Source organism: Temnothorax americanus, unplaced genomic scaffold, assembly GCF_048541705.1.
Source record: "Temnothorax americanus isolate GAGA-0224 unplaced genomic scaffold, ASM4854170v1 Scaffold57, whole genome shotgun sequence".
Lineage (NCBI taxonomy): Eukaryota > Metazoa > Arthropoda > Insecta > Hymenoptera > Formicidae > Temnothorax > Temnothorax americanus.
The window spans coordinates 100,016-124,249 of record NW_027509721.1 but is presented as its reverse complement, the minus strand read 5'-3'; the positions used below and the strand labels follow the sequence as shown (position 1 = coordinate 124,249).

The following is a 24,234-nucleotide window of genomic DNA, read 5'->3' as shown; positions in this document are numbered from 1 at the left end:
TTTCAATTTCTTTATTATTAATAGCTCTGTTGAAAAAAGCCTTCCATATAACGTAGTACAATAGAATGTAATTGTCCGAAAGAAGAAAACGGATTTCCAGTATTATAGTTCCTTCTATTAGCTTACATTATTTGTTCCAAATTCGAGAAATTATTGGATTAATGCTAACTGATTGGTTATCGGAATATTATTTTCGGGACTATCGATATATATTACAGATGATATTAGGGGGATGGAAAATTGCCAGACTGTTTAATATTTTATGACAGTCGTAATTTTCGCGGATCAATATTGCTCGACGCTTTACTGCTGATACATTTCTATCTCTAAATTTTCACGCTTATTCTGGAAAGTTGACGCAAATCGTGCATAAAGTGCCGGCTGGTATAAAATACGTTTACGATCACGGGATATACGAGACGGCTCTAAAACCTTTAACGATAGCTGTACACGAAATTTGTCGTCACTCCGAAAGCATTAATCAATTTATTTCTTAATTACATCGTCCCAAATATAATCATCCCAAATATAATACCAACCTTCAATGTCGTATTTACGTATACACATTATGCGCTGAGAAAAAGAAGTTGTTAACATGACTAAATATTTTCAAGTAATTATTATTTTTTAATTAAAATATTTATGCATTTAAATTAAATACGACATATTTTAAATCTGACATGACATAATTTGACTCATATACTTAAATATTTCAATTTAAAAAATTATAATCAGTTAAAAATATTTAGTCAAGTTAACAATTTTTTTCTCAGTCGTCAATTTAAAGATTCAAAAATACAGCTTCTAAATCCAAGCTTCTTCTTTCTTTTTTTTCTACCGTTATTAAAGAGAAGGACCGATTAAGCAAGAATGCAATGTAAAAGACCTAAACGAAAAAAAACTATTGGCAAAAACAATAATTCATGTACAGTTTAAAGTTGGAAATAGAGCACAAAAGTCGAGCATTCATCTTTTCACGAACTAGAAGAAGTCTATTACCGCGCCTCTTCTTCATCTAACTCTTAAGAGTCCTGTGAGAATCCGCGAACATGGATCGATCTTGAGATAGTTCGAACTTCTCAGTTAGTTCATCTAAACTATCGAAAAACTCGTCTGCGTGTCCTAAAGAGTCTTTTGGTCAATTAATCAGAGATCTCCGGCTGATTTGTCTTCGCTAATTAGCACATTGAATGAGCAACCTCAATGGAATTTGCCTCCGCGAAGTACTCCAAGAACAAATGCATGCCATACGAGAACATATACGATAAATCCCGCAATAACCTATGGTTATTTTTTAATCACTAATGCTTTGTTGAATTTTAGAGTGCATAACATGAATAAATTAACTATTGATTATTGTCATACAACTTAGCTAATTTTTTAATATGGCTACTATAAAATGTTATTGTGGTTAATTTAAAAAGACAATTCTTAGAAACAGATTTCAAAGAAAAATTAAACCCTGAAATCTCGAGAACTAAAGTTAAACATACGTCGCATTATTCAAATACGAGGACATATTCGATGTATCCCGCAATAACCTATAATTATTATTAATTAAAGGACCACGCACTAATTATATGAAAAAAGTGGCCACCGTTAAAATTGACGAAAACTACGGAAAACTGTATATAGTTTGTGTGATGCCGATAAAAAGTTCAAATCCACACAACCCTCAAAATATGCTAGTTTTTAAGCTAACGAGCCTATAAAGGTAGTATTGATGGTATAAAACGTACACATATTATACACAGTATACTCACTCTTAGCGTTACCTAATGTCTGATCTCTTTTTTTGTTCTTGTTTTTATTTTTTAAATATTTTTTTTAATATTTCTTATTTTTTAATATTTCTTTATTTTTTTATTTTTTATCTTATAGTGTTCTTCTATTGTCTCAAACTCCTTGATTTGGCGTGATTTGATATCTCGGATATGCGCGTCATCAACCAAGTGTAAAATATCCAAGCAATGCATTATTGATGAATACCAAAATTCTCAACGTCACACTACTCAACATTTTGTATACAAATTGCGTCGCCAGATAAACAGAAACAAGTTGTAGTCTGATTCAAATTTATCCTAATAAAAAATATCGACTTACGGTTCAGTTACATCATCGTTTAATTTTAATTCAGTATATAATCTAATGTTTTTACTTTGTCTAATTTAGCTTAGCGTAAACTTCTAACAATAAGTTACACTATATTGTATTAATAAAGTATATCAACAACAGTAGAAATCCTGGGAAACATGCAATAATTAGCTCGCGCACGCAATATAATACTCATCCCTTACTTCCGATCGTTCTTAAATATTATTTAATGAGCCAGCGCTAACCGCGGCGGTGCGCTCGCGTATAAACAGCAAATGGACATTAACCAAAGCTATTCTACTAAATGGAAATGCAATGTTTCATAGAAAACAGCAACGAAAGATTGTAAATCCGCCACCACGCGTAATTTGTCGATGAACCGTTTCGCCCCGTGTTTTCCCTCATCCCTCTCTACCAACAACGGGAGCGTTCACTTAACCATGCCCGGGCACAAACATACGGGCACATATTTTTCGTTGCCGATTTAACTCCGCGTGCATGGTCGACCGTGAATTTTTTTTCGCTCTCTCTCCCACTTCTTTTTTCTCCCCTTCCATTTCTTTTCCATCCTCTCCCTCCGCTCTCTCAAACCCTCACCTTTACTCGCTCAATACTTTTTCGACCGGCATCGGAAAAAAGCTTTTACTAGTGAATCCATTCGCAAAAACGACTCCGCAATCGTAGTTATCGAAAGATACTGTCGCACTACTGAAGTATCGATATTCTTGTTTCACGTTGTAGCATCGACATTTTTCACTCGATACTCGATACTCTTCGAGGGATATCAAGTGATATATCCGGCTAACAAATTTGTCCGACCGAAATAGTTGAATCAGTAATTCCCAGCTAATTTCCACAGAGATTCTTTAATTTAAATCTCATCCACGATATTTCTGAGACACCAGAACGGTCTTCTTTCCCTCCTCAATCATCCTTCGGTAATCTGCCTTACAAAACATTGCATAACTTTGGTCATTATTAAAGTTGCAATTGCTGATTCACATTTTATCGAAGTACATATAACTCTAGTAAAAAAAAAAGTTAAAAGTCGTTAAATTCGCTAGTATATAAAAAACTGTTATATATTGAAAAAATCTGTTGTACTAAATGGTTTAATATATCCAATTAAAAATATAAAACAATTGTGCATTGCAATATAAATGTAAAATAGTGTTGATTTTCGTAGAAAAAATGTTCAGGTGAAGAACAAGTATTGTTTAACATTTCACAAGTTTAAAAATGTTAAAAATATTAAAAAAAAAGTGTTAAAATCAGAAAATTGCGCCAAATAAAGAAAGAAAATATGAGATAAACGTGTTAAAAAATTAAATATTTTTAAACCTACCGAAATAATAGAAGATTTTGATTGAAAAGTTAATAAGGAAATGTAGAACGTGATTATAAAAACGAACTACTTAAATCTTTAAATTCTATTTTCTTATTTTTTATAACGTTTCAACAAATTTAATTAAACACAATTATAATTAGGATATATATACAATATAATACTTTAAAAATATATATCGTATAATATTTACAAATAATAAATAAAAAGTATTACTTATTTTTAAATGATTTTTAGCTATCAGCAAATAGTAATGTAACCTCTCGAATCAAAGAGCCTCTATAGAAAAGCAAAAAATCTGTACAACCCTTGAAAACATGGTTGAGCAAAGCAAGGGTTTGGAAAGCGGATACTATACCGATTTCGTTCGACCTGCGTTCAGGGAACCAGTTGTAGTAATTTTCTATATTCAAATGTCTATTTCTATATTCAAATTCTATTGAAATGTTTCTTATTTGGAATTGTCTTTCAACCCAGTAAATTTTTATAAATTATACTATTATGGCAGAAATAATAACGTCAAAATTGATAACATTGATGACGTTACAATATCATTATTAACGATCATTTTCTTATTTTAGCCAAGTATCTTAAACTTATAATAGTCATTTGTTAATTAATATGCTCTTAGTAAAATAGTATATGTGTTTGCGGATAGGCCGAAATAGGTAAGCAATGTCCTTTGCAAAAAAAATAAAAATGTGCTACAAACGTGTTGTTAAATAAATTGAAGGAAAATTACGTACGAGAAAAATTATTTTGATTTTTCATATTTCGAGCATAAAATTATTTTCTTTTTCATTATGCTGATATGACATAAAATCTGATTAGCCGAAGTAAATCCTGTCATCAGTCCTGGTAAATCCTGTAAATCAGTCAGACAGAGGGAGAGAAAAAGAAAGCGATTAAAATCTTTAATTAATTGCATAAGACTCTCATTAATTTTTGCTGCTCACTTTCGATATTTCATTATAGTGACGATAACGAAGTCGAACTTCTGATGGCTGTTTCATAATTTGTTTACGTAAGCTTATAGTCCTAATGCGTGTTGTAGAAGGCAGCAGTGAATGAAAAGCCAGTGCTGCATTATAAATGGGGATAAATTATGTCGTTCTCTCAGGGGAGGAAGGGAGAGAGTAGGCAAAGGGTTGAATTATTGCCGAGCATAGCGGGACCATCCCTATACCGGATTTAAATTGCTGCTTCATTCGTTTTGCTAATTTTTCACTTTACATTGTTACCTCTTTGGATTTTTCCGCTCTCCCTCTTTCTCTCTCTCTCTCCCTCTCTCCCTCTAAATCCCTCAATGTGTCCGCATCACTCAACGTGAAACAGATTGATTGATTGATTGATATATCCACATATGCTTTTTAAATATTTATCATTTAAATTTGTAACAGAACGCCAGCCTTTTTAATCAACAATAGATAGAGAGAGAGAGAGAGAGAGAGAGAGAAAGGCTTTAAAATATTAAATATCTAAAAAATAATAAGAAACTTAATGCAAGGTATATGTATGTTAAAAATATGAAATAGTATTAATACCGCGCAAGTGCGTATAAAAATATCGGTACTGTACTAAATTCAAATTTCTATTTAGCTATTTTGATAAAAAATTAGTATTTTTTAATGTTTTTTTTCCTTTAAAAGGACATTACTAATGTGTGAACTTACATCATCTAGACTTCACGGTAATAATTTATCTTCAACGGATAGAACCAAACGCGCGATTTATTTTTCGTCGACTCCTGTTCTTTAACCGATACATGGGAAAAGCGGTAGAAATCACTGGGACAATGTGATCAGTTCATTCGACAAGATCTGCGATTGAGAATAAATACAATAAAAATCGATCCGAAAGACACAGATTCATATACAACACTAATGTATGTGCGTGTGCGCACACACGCATTTATGCCTATAAATATAAAAAGACTTAACAAAAAGAATTGTATAATTATGTATTACTTATACGCTTTTAAAATTAAAAACCTCGCGCCCCTTTCGTTTAATCAAAAAGTGTATTCAACTAAAAAATTTATCGAAAAGATTATCGTTAAAACTAACGCAGGATATGGCATGTATTATTATCGCTAAATTATAAGTGTGTAATGTGCTATTACAAATATTCGTTTGGCGTCACGAATTTATATTGACCGCAGTGTCTCCTCACTTCATCATATTTATAACGGTGTTCCGAATGCATGGATTTGTTTACTCATTGATTCACCGGCTATTCTATTTTAATGCAATCTTGGTACGTTGTTTGTCTTGCTTTTTGGCAATCGGCCGAGTGTACAAATCTGATCGACTTTTGTGCAGCAAAAAAGGAATAAAGTCAACCCGGGAAGAACGCGGAGAGCGAAGGGGGAGAAAAAATCTGGAAAAACTCTGTGTGGAGAACAAATATTCAATTTTGATGCTGTTCTCTCGTGGTTTACCAGTTTTTTTTTTTAACTCTTCGAAATATAATTCCTCTTCTGTTCGTAAATCATTTTTGTCCACGTCAAATGCAAACTATTCTCGGTAAAGTCTAATGAGATGCTCGAATTTGTCGTTTGTATAACTTTAACATTTGCAAGACCATTCACATTTACAAGAGATACATCAGTCTCCTGGCAAAATTTATATAAGCTATGTCATAAAAATATTCTACAAATGAAAGAGAAATGTTAATAGAAATTGTAATATACAACACACCTAAATTTAATATTCCAATAATACAAAATAAATCTTTAAGATTTTAAATCCTAGAAAAGTGATATTGTATCATTGATTGATGAATAGCTAAAGCAGTTAGTATCAGTTAGTTAAAGTATCAGAACAAAACAAAAAAGCAAATTTTATAGGAAATGCTATTTGAAAAAATTATATACTGATATTTTCTGATACTTAAAGTCTTGAAAAAAAACTTTAAAACTTTTTGCATTAATAATATAAATATACAAATAAAAATTTAAAGATATGAAGCATTAAAGTATAAATATGTAGCTGAGAAAACACTAATAGCTTTAAGACACCCCGTATTGCTTCAGCTATTCCAGATCTCGATTAATTTCCCGACCAAGATTAATAGCGAAAATGGCAAAGACTTGGATAGAATTTACCTCGGGAAATTCTCAGTAGAAACAAAAAAAGATTTATTGGCTTAAGAGAGAGGCGTAAAGAAAGAACAAAAACATGGTCCACAAAGGCTTACACGCTCGAGCTAAGAAAGAAAAGTGGGGACAGGTGAGAGGGAAATGGACTGAAAAAAGTGGAGGGTGCACAGAAGTTTAAGAGAGTGGATTGGAAAACGAGTAAAGTCGCTGTTAAAATATTGGCAACGCTCAAGATGCGGGTATTAATTAGCGTACGCAGTTTACAATTATAGAGAAAGGGAGAAGGGAAAGAGAGAACGTATGTCGAAATATGCGTCATTCCGATTGAGCATTTCATAACAGTCGGACTAATTATTTATGTAATTATTAATCGGTATTAATAAGTTTATTATACAATTAAATTCATTTAATTTGTTATATATATATATATAAACGGATCTTTTAAAATACAATAAATAAATTAATAATAAATTTTTATTTATAATAATAAATAAATTAGCATTTTAAATAAAACAATTTTTATTAGAAAAATTACTTTTTACGAAAAAAAAAAGTAATTGCAAGTTATGTTGGAATATATTCATACTCGCACTTGCACTCGTTGAATAAACATATAGATCTAACAACTGTAGTATGTTTGGCATAGTTTGCGTTATAATGTACAGTGGATATAAGCATGGCATAATAGTCCTTTATCAACCAGTCCACGTATTTTACTGTTCTATATTACATTTGACATGCAGCATTGCTCTGAAAAATCAATTTGTATGTGCAACTGCACTACGTTAAAATATAATATTATTCACACAAAAAGAACGGTTGTGCTAAAATATAAATTAAACAAGATACAGATCTAAAAATAATTATGTTGGACCATCGAAATAATTATGTAAGACGCTCAAGCATGATGATAATGCTGCAAGAAGTTTTGACGTTCCAGTTCGAGCGTTCGATATAATTATATGATCCAACATAATTACTTTCAGAACTGTATCTAAATAAATCTTTAGATACTTCAGTAAAACCCTTCTTTCTCCATGTAAAAACTCTTTTCTAATAACTATGTTACATGTTACACAAGTAGACTAAGTTTCTTTATCGTACTCATTCTTTATTGAATGGGGAAACACAACATTTGTTAGTTAAAGATCGTTTCTTATAATCTCAAAAACACAATCTGTAATTAATAATATATTAATTTCCCACTTACAAAAAAAATCACTAAATAATACTTTTTGTCGATAGCTTGGTCGGTTATTTTGATATTCATTTTCTCGATAAAAATGTACATATATTTTATGTAGAATTGCGATAAAATCAACTAGAAAAATCCGGTTCCCCATAGGACAATATCGATATTTGTTCTTGCAACCAACACATCTTTGCTAGTATCGCAGGTTTTTTTATCATTCTCAGTTTTTCGTGTAACAAAAAAAACCATGCGATTATTCGCATTGCTGCTTCGAATCCTTATCTATATGTGGACGAAAACAAAACGCAATACATAACGCTACAAAAAAAACAAAGACGAATTTCCCGTATTTCACAGATGATGTAAAAGTACAATGGCGATAAAAGGCTAGGCAAAATATATAGAAGACAAAGAGATGAAAAAAAAAAGAGAAAAAAACCAAAAAAGTGAAAGAGAGAGTAGGGACCAAACAGTTATCCTTCATGGGGGTGCGGACCGCATTTAAAGTCTTTTATTTCGAACGCGACAACCGCGGTTGGAAAACAAAAGGTATGGGATGGAAGATCAAAGAGTCGAGAGAAAACTCGGCATGTCGAGAATCTCTTTATCTCTTTCCATCCCCCCCTCTCTCTCTCTCTCTCTCTTCCCTTCTTCCCTTCCCTCTCTCACTCATTCAGTCACCTTTTAGTCATTTCTTCGTCTCTGTCAGTTGCTAAAGTTAACAAGTGGTAAATAAAAAGGCTTTTGAGAGTATAACGCGATTGACGGTGCGTAAGTTAACGTAGGTATCAATATTTAATAATATATATTAAGATACTTAATTACACATTAAACATTTCGGCTCTGCTTTGACCCGAATCATCAGCGATGCGGTAACATTTAAAATAATATCACGTTCTCCGGCGAGAAATAAGCGAGTGCCCAGCGAGAAATAACAACCCGTCAAATCGACGTCTATCGACGTCTATAGACGGTCATTTCTGGCTGGGTATATACTTCATTTTGGTGATCTAAAAAAAATTTAATTTTTTGCGAGAAAATTCAAGTAAAAATAAACTTGGCAAATGATCATAATTTATAATGCGATTGAAATACGAATGACACTCAGATGACAAAAGAAGTCACTCACTTATCATATCAGAGAACGCGAAAATAAAATGGTTAAAAAAACAGTAACAGTTAAAAAGTAACGCAATTTGTAAGTAAAGATAGTCGTTACAATTGAAATAATAATACACTCAAAGACAGTCATGATTTTAAATGACAACTGCCCTGGACAGCTGTCAAACAGTGACTGAAGTCTGCAGGAAGCGACAAATAACCAAATCTCACTATTCAATAATTGAACGGTATATGGTGAATGGTTAAAATTAGAAGGAATTTAAAATTGATAAAAAAAAATACCGAAACCAAATTCAATGAAATGTTGAGGTCGCACGTATAAAATAATAAATAAATGTTTCAAAATATAATTAAATCAAAAAGTATAACAATCTAAAAACTACCGATATAGAAAAAGTGATCATAATGGGTCGCAAAGTTCACAATTTGCTTAAAATTGAAATGTATATGCAATATGCATGGAGTAGGTATTCAATGTCTATATTTCTGAATTAAAATCATTATTCTGAAGTTGAATGTGTGCCATTTCAAAAATCGCTTTAATAAAAATTTTTCATTGTCTTAAATTTTAACGTTTTATTCGTAACCTTAAAATTTCGTTGAATTTGGTTTCGGTATTCCCATTGTATGACTGTCTTTGAGTGCATCATTGTCTCAATTGCGTAACGGCTACCTCTAGTTATATAAATTGTGTGACTTCTCGATGTTTTTTTTATCGCGGCTTCAACGCTCATCGTCGTGTTCTCTGAGTTGGTGGGTGACCTCACTTCTTTTGTTATTCGAGTTCTGAGTGTCATTTCTATTTCGATCACATTATAAACTGTGATCATTAGCCGCGTTTCACCTGGATTTCTTCGTAGAAAATAACACTCTTTTTAGACCACCAAATCTTGAAGTACTCGCTTATTTTTCGCCAGAGAATGTGAGATTATTTTGATTTCAACTGTTACCGCATCGCTGATGATGGCTCAAAGCCCAAACCTCCGATGTATAATTATGTAATTATTAAAGATGGAGATATAACATTAACGCATTGTCAATAGTGTACTCTCAAAGCCCTTTTACTATTCGTTACTTGTTAATTTCAATATCGAGAGTCCCTTGTTTTATTCCCACTTGCTAAAATTTCTTACAGTATACTATTGATTCAAATCTATCTTAATTGTTTTCGACTTCCGATATTCTATGCAAATATGTTTTTTTTCTGAAGAAAAAAGAAAGGAATAAAAAAAAGGCAAAAAAATTGAATTATTATTCAATTACTTATCAAATATCGAAAAAGACTCGAAGTAAACCGAAATACGTTTGGCGTTATGTGCAATTTATTTCTATCATATTGCACACACCTGCAACAGAGCGTTTAAGCTCTGCATTTTTTCTCTATCTCCATTACGACTTTTTAAGCTTGTAAATTTTGAAAATCAATATTATATCCACCAACAACAGTATCAACAACAAAAGCTATAGATCGTTTGCAACCAACACAAGAAAGTAGATTTCCACCCTAACGCCGTCATTTAACTTATGTACAAGCTTCTAAAAACGGAGCACGTATATGAATTCTTCATAACGACCTGCCTGTCGGTCGTCTTTCGTTTCGAGCACATGCGTGGAATCTTGAAGCATGGAAGCGCCACTTATGTCCCGTTGAATGATGCATCGGTCAATATCAATCGGCCGCGACGCTTATGTGCATCGCCCGTGTGCAATTGGCACGAATTGCATACAAGCGAAAAATTCCCATTCCGATAAAGCCGTCACGCAGCATGCAATAACGGGGTTATCGATTTCGAGGTATATAGCGATGACACGTATGCGCAACCCTTATTTTAATAAGAGATATCTGAGACCGACTGAGGAGCGACTAATCGCAAGATTCAATAATTAAACCTTGGAACTTGCAATAAAATTACTGCCGTACATCAGGTGCGCATCGATCTATCATAAAATGCATTCAATTATTGAATTTTCCCGTTGCACCATGGCAACTCGCATTTTGCTCGCGTATCTGCACCGCCCGCCATCAGTTTCGTGTTAATTAAATCAACCATGATTAATTAATTCATTACGTAAAGACCGACGTAACTAACAACGGACGGCGATAACAAGTATTATTATCTATCGAATGCATTGGGGATGGCATCCATGTTAAAACTTTAATAGATTTAATCCTTATATTTAATACGCTTAAGGATAAAATAAAACAAAAAACTTGAAAAATTTAAGAATTAAATTTGTGCCCAAGTGTTTAAAGAAGAAACAAAGAAATCATAAGTTTTTAAAACTTCATAAATCCAAAAATCAGGGAATTCAAGGATGCAATAGTCAAGTAACCAAAAATCTAAAGATTAAAATTAATACATTTTTTTAAGAAAAAAATGAGAAAAATTGAAGAACACTGTCTTTGTAATTTTTAAATATCAGATTTTTCCCCCACTCTCCTACAAAAAGTGTATATTAATATACCTACAGGTCAACAAGAGTGGAACAAGATTTTATTTGGACAAATTTTTATTACATGTTGTACATATGTTGTACGACACACCTAACGCCATACGTATTTTTGCGCTGAGGTATTATTATCTTGTAAATCAACACCTGTGTTTAAAACAAAAACATTAAAACGCGTCTTCGTCCGAAACTGATCAAATTGCATTGAATCAAATTGTATAGAAATAATATTAAATTAAAAAATAATAATACTTTGAATTTAATACTTTAAATTTAATAATAAACATTTAATATTTTTAATAAATTTTATTAAAAATTTTATTCGCGTATCAATTTGAGTCCAAATACGGACTCTCACATCTATACAAACATTCTGTCAGCTGCACTTTCAAAACCGTCGAAACGCGTGTACAACGCAAAATAATAAAAAAATAGTAGGATTTACTTATCAAAATAATAAGTTCGCACCAATTGCAGGCATTTATCGCGACAAAGAGTTAGCCGACCTAAGTCCACAGCTTACAGCTGTAGAGTCAGCCTAGCTTTTGCTTAAACTTACGTCCGCTCGTGCTTGATTACGACACAATTTCATCGGACTATTCAAGGTACTCCAGGATCTTCCGAGCTTTGGTTTGCTCTTGAATTCCTGGATACTCACGCTCTTAATCCTGCAAGTCTTAGGCCCAGTTTCACAAGTGTCGGTTAACTTTTAATCTTAGATTAGCTCATTCTTCGTCTCTTTCTAAGGAGGACGTTAGAAGGAGACGAAGAAGTGAGTCTAAGATTAAAAGTTAACCGACACTTGTGTGAAACTGGGCCTTACAGGGTATGACTTAACCAAGACTTGGCTTTTGATTTGGTAAAACAATATTATACTCATACATAATGATTTCCGTCGACCAGGACTCGATTAAACCACACAGTCTTTGAAGTCTGTTAAATAAAAAATAATGCTTTACTAATAATCAAACCTTATATGTCGTAAAAATACAATAATATATGTCATTTATCAATTTTTGATATTTTTAAGAATTTCAGTATTTCAAAAAAAACTCGAAAGACATTGTTTTATTTTCAAAAGCTTATTTCCTATAAAGATATTTTTGAACGGAACAAACAAGTGTTTGGGCTAAAATACCTCTACATCCTATTTTTAATTTAAGAATTATGCGCCAAAAACTTTCTAAGCGGATATTCTGTAATTATATAAATAACATGAAAGAGACTCGACATTAAACATGTTAATATTAATGTTTAGAATTTCCCTATAAAAAGATACAAAGTATATGCACAACATTAAAAATTTGCTTTCTGAACAATAATGTATTCGGATTCGTTCAAGAATACTCGCTATTATATTTTTTTTGCTTATCTTGCTCCATGTCTGGCTAATTCGGGTCATTGAATATTTTCCCTCTCACGCCGTTAACAAGCCAAACTGCAAAATTATTGGTTGTAGAACATTCTCGAAAGCCGGCGGCGGCGACGCGACGCAAACGGTGAGAGCGAAGAGAAATGAGGATGCGGCGTAAGAGACGAGGTTTGCAGCGCCGCGCTGCTAAAGTTTGTTTTTCATCCCGCCTAACCAGGTGGGAGTTCTCTAATTAAAGCAGAAGCGTTTGGCATTCGGCAATTAAAAAGCGCGAACTTCAAAGGCCAATTGAAACGCAGCTCGATTTTACATCACCTGTCGTACGCAATCGTCGAGAGATGAAAGGCGGGCGCTACGCGAACGCGATGCGATTCTCGCGCTCGGATGCATTGAAATCTTTGAGTTTCTTTCTAAACTTCTATATCTTTCCATCTCTCTACCATCAAAAGCCATCCACAACATATTTGAAAAATATATCTCGATATCGATAACCTTCTCACATATCTTTTGATCCAATAAAAAACGAATTAAGTTCGATCAGATCAGATCGAATTTAAAAAAATTCAACCTAAAACTGAGTTAAATAAAAGACAGTTAGAATCTAAATTGAGTTTTATACGCATAAATAATAATATTTTGCAACAGAACAATTCACAATGATGCTTGAATCATGCTTGTTCATGTATAAATATCCTCATTTTTAGATGTACCTACATACGAATAAGTATTATACAAAAATATGTTCAAACAAATGGAAAAACGGAATTTTTGGGATAATATCTGGACTTTTCTATTTGGACACACACACACACACATACACACACACACACACAAACACATATTGTAAATTACAAGCGTAAAAAAAAAATTAACAAAGAATCGAAACATCGACATTACGCAGCTTTTACATTGTTGCCACTTTCTGTGTCCTGCGCTTTTTTAGTACAGACAAAAAGAAATTCTTAGTTATATATTAAGGTATTAAAAAGATGAAATTGGCTATACACATAAAAACTTAAATGCGACATTGAAGAGGATTAAAAAGTGACTGCGTGTCAATCAAGAAAATTAAAAAATAAGAATTAATCATATACAGGGTGTTCCATTTTAAATGGCCTATTTTAAATGGTGTAAAGAAAATACATTGTTGCTTTGCAAAAGTGACATGTATAGTTGCATATTATAAATTACACAATTTTTTTGCAAAGCACAACAATGTTTTTTTTACACCAATTGATTCAAATAATAAAATTTTTTGTAAATTTTACGTGCATTCATCATTTATAATTTATGATATACGATTTAAGATAAATTTTGACTCAAGGAAATAATATAATTTCTTTATTTCCTTCTTGATCATAGATAAGGTATAAATGTAATTAAAATATATTATATACAAATATCAAAGCAAACAAATTGGCAAGAAAAAACTAAAACCTATAAAAAAAAAACTATTGCTTTTCGACCCTTTTGATTTCCCTTCCAGTTTTATACATGCACGTGTATACGCCGTGACTAAAAAAAGTTTGCCTCTATCTTCCGGTAATCCCTGTTCCTTTGAATAACCGCAAACGTCCATCTAATCGTTTTACCGACCGCAATCACTTTACTTTTCGTTGAGACGCGGTCAGAGAATATATGAATATTAAAAGCGGCTTTTTTCACTGTGATGAATATTGATAACGAAACGCACAGTGCGCAACATACAACAAGTGAAGATCGTTTGACGGATCACCGGGAGCCCCTTTAAAGGATCACCCCTTGTACGTATTAATCTATGCATCTAACTATTATCGATATCGATAATTCTACCGTTATACCCACTCTCTTGTGTCTCTCTTGTGTGTCTTAAGATTAAAACCGCTTCAGTATTGTTGCCGCACCAACATTGTAATGCATTAAAAAAAAAATCCCGCTCAGAAAACTGAAGTTACACTTGCATAATTATCCCGGGATATCCGGATTATCCGGGATAATTATAGTATGTGCCATGCTTAACAAATATTTTCTACACACGCAGACACGCAGACAGACACGCAAGGTTCATAATACATAAAGTAAAACATTTAAGTAATGAATAGGGCAGCTCATTACGGTGAGAAACGTTTTCTTTCGGATGTCGGCGTCGCTTAGTTGGTCGATCGCGCTGCAGCCAAACGCTCTTTGTTCCATCCGCCATTGTGTGTCGTGCGGTTATCAGGTGCACAGGGATAATTCGATGCCCAGACACAATGGAATCGCGGATCGCTGTTGGAAAATCGTCTGCGATTCTGCACCGCGTTTCATGCTTTTGAGGCGCCGGATTGCTGATGCTGATTAATTAGGTGTCCCCGCTATACCTGGTAGTCCGCATTAATCACATGACCATTAAACCCGAAATATCGAAGGTAGGATCTAGCTATTTTTATATATAACTGTATCTCTCTTTACGGTAGCGCGTTTTATTCGTTTAATCCTTCGAACCCAATCATAACGATTGTGCGCTTCCTGCAGGCAGGAAAGATGACGATGATAGCGTGTTTAAACTTTAGATTTGTACAAATTACTTTTTGGTACAAATTACTTTAACGATATTCGTATTAAAACTTACAAGTTAAGAATAGCCAATTCAAATTTCTTATACTTATAGGATTGATAACATTTTTATTTATAAAAACAAGATGTCAGAGCAGTTTCCTCGATATATCAATGTAAAAATATAATCCATCAAATTCTTAAATATCAACATATACGCGTAACATTAATTTGCGTATACAAATTAAAATAAAATAAAAATAATTTTTAATTTAGATTTTTTAAAATGATGTGCAATAAAACTTCCATTAAATTCAGATTAATTTTTTTGCATTTTATATTCTATCCTTTTCTAATATAAATTACGGAAAAATTTAATCAAAGTTCTCTATAACTCTATATACCTACTATAATTATACAACTATACTATATACCATACCTACTATATATATTAAGTCAATGGCGAAACAGTCGTTGCGTAAGTGTATGTTAAGTGTTGATACGATTACATTCGTGTTATTTTACGTGACGAATTCGAAAATACGATAATCCCACTCGCGGAAAAGCGTGATGGCCGATAGTGGACTGCAACGGCCTGCAAGGGGCTGTAAGGGGCTGCAAGTGACGCAGTCCACTGTATTATATTGCGGAGATAGAGGATCTCCGATGATATATCATGTATCGTGACGCGAACTCGTGCTCTGACTCGCGCTGCGACAGTGATGGCCTTCGAGTCAATAGCCGCCGCACAAAATGAAAGGATTATATATTATGTATATATGTATAATTCAAAATTATTGCAACTTTTCGTATCCAAGATGATGAAAAACACCATAAAATTTAACACGCTGACAAGACAACTATAAGTTCGTAATCAATGCCGCGGTATAAATATTTTTTGTAACAATAATGACTTTAATTGGATTATATAAACTGGCTACTTTTATTCAATATAATGAAAATCAATGGTCGAAACGTCGTGACGATTATATTGAATAAAGATAGCCAGTTAAGTCGAATTAAAAAGTCATTATTGTTTAGTTATAGTCTTATGTTTGGTACCAATACTTTTATTATTATTTTAAATTATATATTAATATATATTAATATTCTAAATACTTTTATCATTATTTATATAATCATAACCCTTTTACATTAATTTATTGATAGTATGTGTGAATAAAGTACAAACACAATTTTTTACACACAACTCGTGAATGAATGACTAACTATAAGGTGTTTAACTATAAGTTATTGTGGCCAAACTTTAAACCCTCTATTTTAAAAGATTATAGTCTTAAAATAATCTTTTTCTGAATACCTCAACGTTGAATTAAAATATTTTCTATTTCTATACAAATTCTTATTTATAGATTAAACAAAACGTATTGATTTAAGTTCTTAAACTGCGCGATAATAAAGTAAAACAAACGTTCCACGGAAGATTATAAGCTTGCAGGAACTTTCGAATTTACAAGAAATCTTTAATCGGTTAATAAAATTTTAATTTTCCATCAGAAAACGCATGTGTGCCCCCCCCCCATTACTTATTCACCGATCCAATATTTTACGCAAAGCTGCTAACTCATAAACCGGCAGTATCTAAAAAATTTACATCGTTAGTGTTTCAAAAAAAATGATTACTCGTTCACGTTACTAATTATTGCGAACTATTTTATTGCGGAAGCATTTCAAGTCACTTCCACACACATATATATATATATATATATATATATATATATATATATATATATATTCCGTTATATATATAAATTAACTAGATTTTTCGCCCGCGCTTCGCGCGGGCTCAAAGTCTATTCCCCTCTTCCTGAACTCACTCATTAATTAGAAGCCCCATTTGATATTCTTTCTCCTCAAACTCTAACCTACATCTTCGAATTCTTTTTTAAAAAATAAAAAATAATAGATAATATTGTAGATGCAGATTAGCATATTGTCACATATTTCAAAAATGTAATCCCTTATATTAAAGTCTTCAAATTTTATTTTTGCTCACGCCTCGCGCGTTTTCACCCTCCGTCCACCCGCCATTATTAACTCTCTTTCATTTTCTTTTCTTTTATTTTCTCTTTTCAAAATCATCAAAAAATAAAAAAAAATTTGGCACCGGTTTCAAAAAAATCAATTCTTAATGAAAAATTATCCATTAATAAAAAATTAAACTTATCCTCCAAAAATTAAAAAAATTTTGACACGACTCCTATTTCATATATAATTCTTTAAGATTTGGTCAATTAATTCCCAAAAAATTGGAAAAATTGTGTAACCGGTTCCCAAACAAATCAGTAACAAAAAATTATACACTTTATGGCACTCCCCGGGAAATTCTACCTCTATTTCATGTACCCTTGATTATTTCCCGAATTCGGTCAATTATTTCCCAAAAAATTAGAAAAATTAGAAAAATTGGTTTCCAGAAAATCGGTAACGAAAAACTATACACTATATGGCACTCCCCGGGAAATTCTACCCCTATTTCATGTACCCTTGATAAAAATTCGGTCCACTAACGAATGAGTGGTTCGCGGTCAGACAGACAGACAGACAGACACAGACAGACAGACAGATGTCCGGTACTTATATATATAGATTCTCAACAATTATCGTACGCTAGGTTCACCGCCATCGCTAGCTAAGTTACTTTGCATTTAATAGCGAACGTGCGATTCTCTCTCTCTCTCTCTCTCTCTCTCTCTCTCTCTCTCTCTCTCTCTCTCTCTCTCTCTCTCTCTCCTCTCTACTCTCTCTCTCTCTTTCTCTCTCTCTCTCTCTCTCTCTCTCTCTCCTCTCTCTCTCTCTCTCTCTCTCTCTCTCTCTCTCTCTCTCTCTCTCTCTCTCTCTCTCTCTCTCTCTCTCTCTCTCTCTCCGCGGTGGTAATTACATAAACGCGATATCTTCCGGTTGGCCGTTATGTATTACAATTGCAGCCGTCTAACAGTAATTACGCACGATAGGAACGATTCATGCTTCGCCTGATCACTGTTGTCACGTTCGCTTGACTGTAAAACGTTCAACTTTTATATTTACTTTTTTTGTCTGTCTATATATATATAATATATATTAGGGGTATTTTTTCAAATAAGTTAAAGTTTAACGGTTTGACAGGTTATGTCGGGTTAAAGTCGGGTAAAAAGTTAATTTTTAAACTTTTAACCCAAAAATTAACGTGATAGGTTAATGAGTCACTTATGTATTTTGCATAACCTTAAAGAGTAACGCGCCCAAAGTTAATTAATTAACTTTTTACTCGACTTTAACCCGACATAACCTGTTAAACCTGTCAAACCGTTAAACTTTAACTTATTTGAATATCCCTATTATCTAATTTCCACAAGTTAATAAATAACTGTCTTTTCCATCATTCTGCAATTAAAAAAATAGTTTGTATTGCATTGTGTCATTCTTTACATAAATATTTTTAATCCATGTACAAATAACACTTTATTGCACATAAAGTTAAATAGAGATTTCATAAGTTGAACACGCAATGGCGCGAAAAATTAAATTAAAATAATAAAGCGCAGGTCATAAAAATCAGAAGTGCGAAAACATCTGCCGAAAGGCAGATCTTCTCGGACCCCGGGCTTTGCACTTATCTCAGCCGACGCGACGAGAGCGGCTCGAGTACAGCACTCACTATACTGACACGCTATACTGACTCGGATATAAGGCACGAGCTGCTCGTTCCTCGTCCTCACGAGTCTTATATATCGCTCCACAGTGTCTCGCATGCCTTTCATTTCGTCCTTTACGGTACTTCGTCATGATTTACGGCGTATCCGCATGAGGAACGACGGCATCGCCGCGAGCGCCTCGCTCGCTCGCTCGTCCGCTTTTGCGTCTCTTCCTTCCTTTCTTCCTTCCTCCCGCTACGGTTTCCCGTCGCGTGAGTGTATGTCGCCTGTAATTTTCTCGTCGACAGTCGCGAAATGCCGGGGAGAAAGGATGCTCCAAAGGGCGCCTTTGACCCGACTTCGACGGAAGTCGTGTATAGCGTCGCGTCGCGGCTGCCTTCGAGTTCTCCTTCAATGCGGTGGATCGGTAGCGATAAGGGATACGGCGGATCACTGGTAGATAAATGCGACAAACATCCTCGGAATCCCTGATTCCGGCACGTTAAGTATCACGTTCAAAATATCTGCAGGATGCTCGAAAACTATATGCAATATAGTCTTCATCTTTCTTTCATTCATTTAAAGTGGATCTCTTCTTAACGCAATTTCACTGATCCCTGTACACCAAATGATTCAGCTAGAGTATATAACTTCCTTATTTAATTTAAGTTAGTCTTTAAATCCTCAGCTAAGACACGAGAGCATACACAGGTGTTTCTGCCTTTGGTCTCAGTTTGTTGCCAATTATTTTTGTAAAATTATTGTATTATAAATTTTGATAAAATGATTCAAATCAAAATACAACAATTTTTTTGTTTTACTGAAAATGTATCATATATCGATTTTTAACCATACATCTAACTCGTTTTGTCGTCAATTAATACAAAAAGGCTAATTATGCGGTTGAAAACGACTAAAGTGAATAATGAAAACGTTCCGTTTAATTGTGTAAAATCAAACAAAAGAATTATTTACCTATAGAATTGACGTTTTCAGTCAAATTAACCTTGTAAATTTCTACATTAATGTAAACTGTAAATTCTATTATACGATTATTAGTTGTTTATAAAAATTATATATAAACTGAAATCCTACAAATTCTCTCTATTCTACATATAAATCATGTAGAAATTGATTTGATACATTGACCTTTCATATGCCGCTATGATATGTTAATTTACACTCATACACACACACACACACACACACACACACACACACACACACACACACACACAGAAACTTTCAAGCGCTTTATCAAAGTTTTAAACAATTGGGAATATACTGTCATTATGCATTACATAATAAGTCCATAATCACTTTTTCGACAACTACCTATCGACTACCCATTGTTGCGTGAGATTGCCGTTTTTTGTTTGCCATGTAATTAGTGACGAGGAGGTATGAACTAATTATTAGCACAGATTGTAAAACAAGCGTTCTCTAATATACATCCATTGCTAATTAATTGCTAGCAACAATTAGTAATTAGATAACTTGTGTTAATCAACATCACGTTGCTATTAGAATATCTTTGAGCAGTTTTTATCAATTACTGTCACAAATTTTTATACCATGCCTAGAGATGCAAATTATTATATAGGAAACAGAGTGTTTCCTAAATAAGTACTACAAAAAATTGAAAGAGATATTCCGTAGTTTACTTTAGGAAGAAAAGATTCTAATAAACATATATTCTAAACTGTTCTTCGTTTTCAAAATATAGGTGTCAAAGACGCACGCCGGGGTGGATCTAAAAATGTTTTATCGATACTGAAAAATGGTTCTTAATACCACATGTACGCATACCAAATTTGAATAAAATCAAACGTATTCCAGATTTTCGAAATTTTCATATTTTTTTCACAACTTTGACACCCTATATTTTGAAAACGAAGCAGTTTAGAACATGTTTATAGGACTTTTTCTTGCTAAAATAAGCCACAGAATACTCCCTTTAATTTTTTGTGTTTACTTAAGAAATATTACTAAAATACCGATATCTATATATATAGGTACTTCCAATATTAATCGGGAGTCTCGCACATATATATAGCCCCCGTACATCCTCTCTTCACTGACTCGCCTATGAATCGTTATGCGATCTTAAGACGAAGACAGCTAAAGAAGATAAATCTATAGTTTCAGTGAACTTCAAAACTTCATCGTTTAAAATAAAAGAGTGATAGTCATCTTCCTCTATCTCTATCATGCGAAGATAAAACCTACTAACATCTGAAATTTTTGTTATACTCGGTAACTGCCTTAAAAATCAATATTTTACAATATGAATACATCGATTATGAAAATTATAAAATTATACCAATTATAAGGAAGAAATTTTTCCAACAACAAATTAATAAGAAATGCATAATACTATAATATATCCGTTATAAAACGTCGATAAGCAAATCCATCACTTCGTTTTTATACACACACCCACATCTTATGTTAAAGAGTTTATGCTAAAATAAATGGATGCAATTCTGGAATATTATACACTTTATACAGTGCAACGAAAGATAGGACGTCTTATTTCAGTGGCTGATATGTCTTACCTCCGTGCGCTATAACATGAAATGTCGTATGCATAGTTTATAGAAGAAAGTCGTAACGTGAATAGGTTCCGAGGGGGAATCATAAAACAAATAGAATAAATACCTGCTGGCACTTTTATATTAGAAAATATCGCCTTCAATAGCTCGTAAAATATTCCCTACAATATATCAATAATTTTTATATTCTTACTTTCATTAAGCGTTACAGATCTATCTCTTGACAGTCTTTTATTATATATTTTATTTAACAAGTTGCCTGTAACATTTTAGTGGTGATTTAAATTCGGTTATATTAGAATTAATTTCAATTGTTCCGAGAATTTTAGTCAAAAATTGTATTGAATTTTCCACGTCGGGACTTTTACAGTAAACATTTTTCCGGATTTTATAAAAATCGTAAATACAAAAACGTTACCGCGCCAACGACAGATTCTCGCGCGTCACTTCCGTGACACGTTACGCACGTTATTTGTCGCATTAAAATGTGCGTTACAAAAAAAAAGTATTTTATTACAGTAATTCATACATAAAAGACATTTTATCTCGTGTAACGCGCGTGCCAAGAGCGATAATTCCCTCATACGTGGACTATTACGCAAACATAACGTACACGCGCACGCGTGTACATATGTATGGTTGCGCGTATAGTTGAGCGATTCACGATGAGACCTAATCAAGGACATGCGATATTTTACAGACATAATTTCCTAGATACCCAGCGGGGAAATTATTGAGCAGCGAACAGATAACCATTGCTGAAAAGTCACGCGAACTTGGGCATTGTGCCTTGCGAAAGATCGTATCGTAAAAGCGTCATGACTTTCGCACCTAATTGCGAATTTCGCGTGAACACACGATCCTACTTACCATTTAGTCGTCGTAACTCCGTATATGAACACGTATTCCGCCAAATAAAATTATATATCCATTATATACATTCGTTGTTTTATACATATAAGATGGTCGGCTATTATTCGCTTTTGTTGTTATATTACATATAAATATTATTTATGCGGATTTTTTTATTTTTTGCTAAAGTTTGTTTTAATAAGGTTTTAATAAAAATTTGACTAGAGGACCAAACTTCTTCTCTCTCATTTCCAACACCATTTCAAAGTTTGTACATATAATTTTTCAATAATTCGTATACAAATTGAAAAAAAATATTTTGCAATATACCCATTAATTTTGTATATAAGTTTCCTTTGTCGAAATTTTCCAGAATCGCTGGGATCGCCAAAGGTTCTTGTGCATTCGTATAAGAATTTACATTTTTCTTCGGTAATTAATTCATAATATTGAGTTTTACAGCACACGAAATTTGTATTGAGCTTTAACAACACAAAAGTAGTTCCGTGAAATAACTCAAGTATTTCTCATTAAACATTCCGCATAAAATTAGAGCAAAAAAGTGCCTCTTCATAGAAGAAACTCAAGACTCAGCGCCGGATTGAAAGCGCTTCATTATTTGTTGCATCCTGTAAGTGGATCTTTCGATCGGGAGACGTATACGCGCCACCAGCAATCCCTCCCATTATTCAAGGCGGAATTTCTTTTATGTAACACGTGCATGGAAAGTGGCCCATTGCGCACGCTACGCGTGCGTGATAGACCACTTTCCACGCACTTGCAACATAAAATAGGGTGTGCAAGCCGTGCGTAATGATGAAAATTCAAGGGCGCCTTCGGCTCGTGCGTCAACTCCGCACCCGTGAATTTTCATCTTACAGCACTTGTTGCACAAATAACTATTGTCGCGCCCTTCTGATGTAGGTCGAAACGCGCGAGAGCGTGCGGATGAAAAGGGAGTTTCGGATTGGAAATAGTCCAGTAACGACCGTCGCGGCATTTTCTAGCTTTCGAGACGCAAGAAAATAACGATACAGCGGTATACGCAATCACACGGCAAAATATGATAGCCTTTGACGTTGAAGGACTCGAGGCGTGTCGTATCGGGAAAGGAATGTTAAATGTGAAGTGCGGAAAAATGTGCATATTCCTATCTCAGATCCGCGGAGAGTCGGAAACAAATGACAGTCGCAGACGAGGACGTTAAAGTAATGACGTGTGCGATGAAAGGTCGGAGAAAAAGCGCGCGCGAGATGCCAAATAATGCGCATGTATCTCCGCAGTGTTGCATATTCAAATCTTATTTGTTTTTCAATTTGTGATCGATACAGAACGCGAGGATGGAAGGAATCATGGATTGGTGAGAACGATTGTTCGATTGCTCAACGACACAAAAATAAGGGGGGAAAATTAAGGATCAAAATTTCTCCAAAATTATACATTTTACTCCAAGAATCTACAAACAAATAAAAAAGAAACCCGATTACAGATCCCGTTTCGCGAATTTTTTCGATGACTACATTTTATTTCGATGTAATGAGCTAATTAAAATCGAGGGCGTTTTTTTAATCAAAGAACTTTGAAAAAATATATAGTGTTTCCTAAGTTAGTATAAAAAAATTAAAGGCGATATTCTGTCCCAATCTCACACACATCCGTAACATATATTAGACTTTCAAAATATATATTTTTGAAACGGCATGCAGTTCCGTCGATCTTCAGACTTCTTTATTTCCAAAGGTGCAAAGAACGCAGGGGCAGTGATCTACCATGTGTAAGAAAAAAAGAAGCAGTCGACCTTCTTCTTCGAGCCGACTATGCATATGACGTACCAATCCGACTAAAAGCCCTAGGTACCGCTTACAAATGCATTCTTTCTTCAGTTGTTTTCCTCTAACCCTCTTCTAAGTACTCAAGAGATGACAAAAGGCACAAATAGAGTGCGAATAAAGACGCGGAATTTAATGCTGCATATGTCAAGAATGTTTTGTGTGTCGCTCTC

At 33.6% G+C, this 24,234-nt stretch overlaps 1 protein-coding gene across 2 annotated transcripts in view; it reads right to left on the bottom strand.

Annotated features, from left to right (window-relative positions):
- The window catches only part of Syn1 (Syntrophin-like 1), a 227,341-nt gene that overhangs the window by 192,188 nt on the left and 10,919 nt on the right, over positions 1-24,234 (bottom strand). The gene's annotated exons all lie outside the window — the stretch shown is intronic.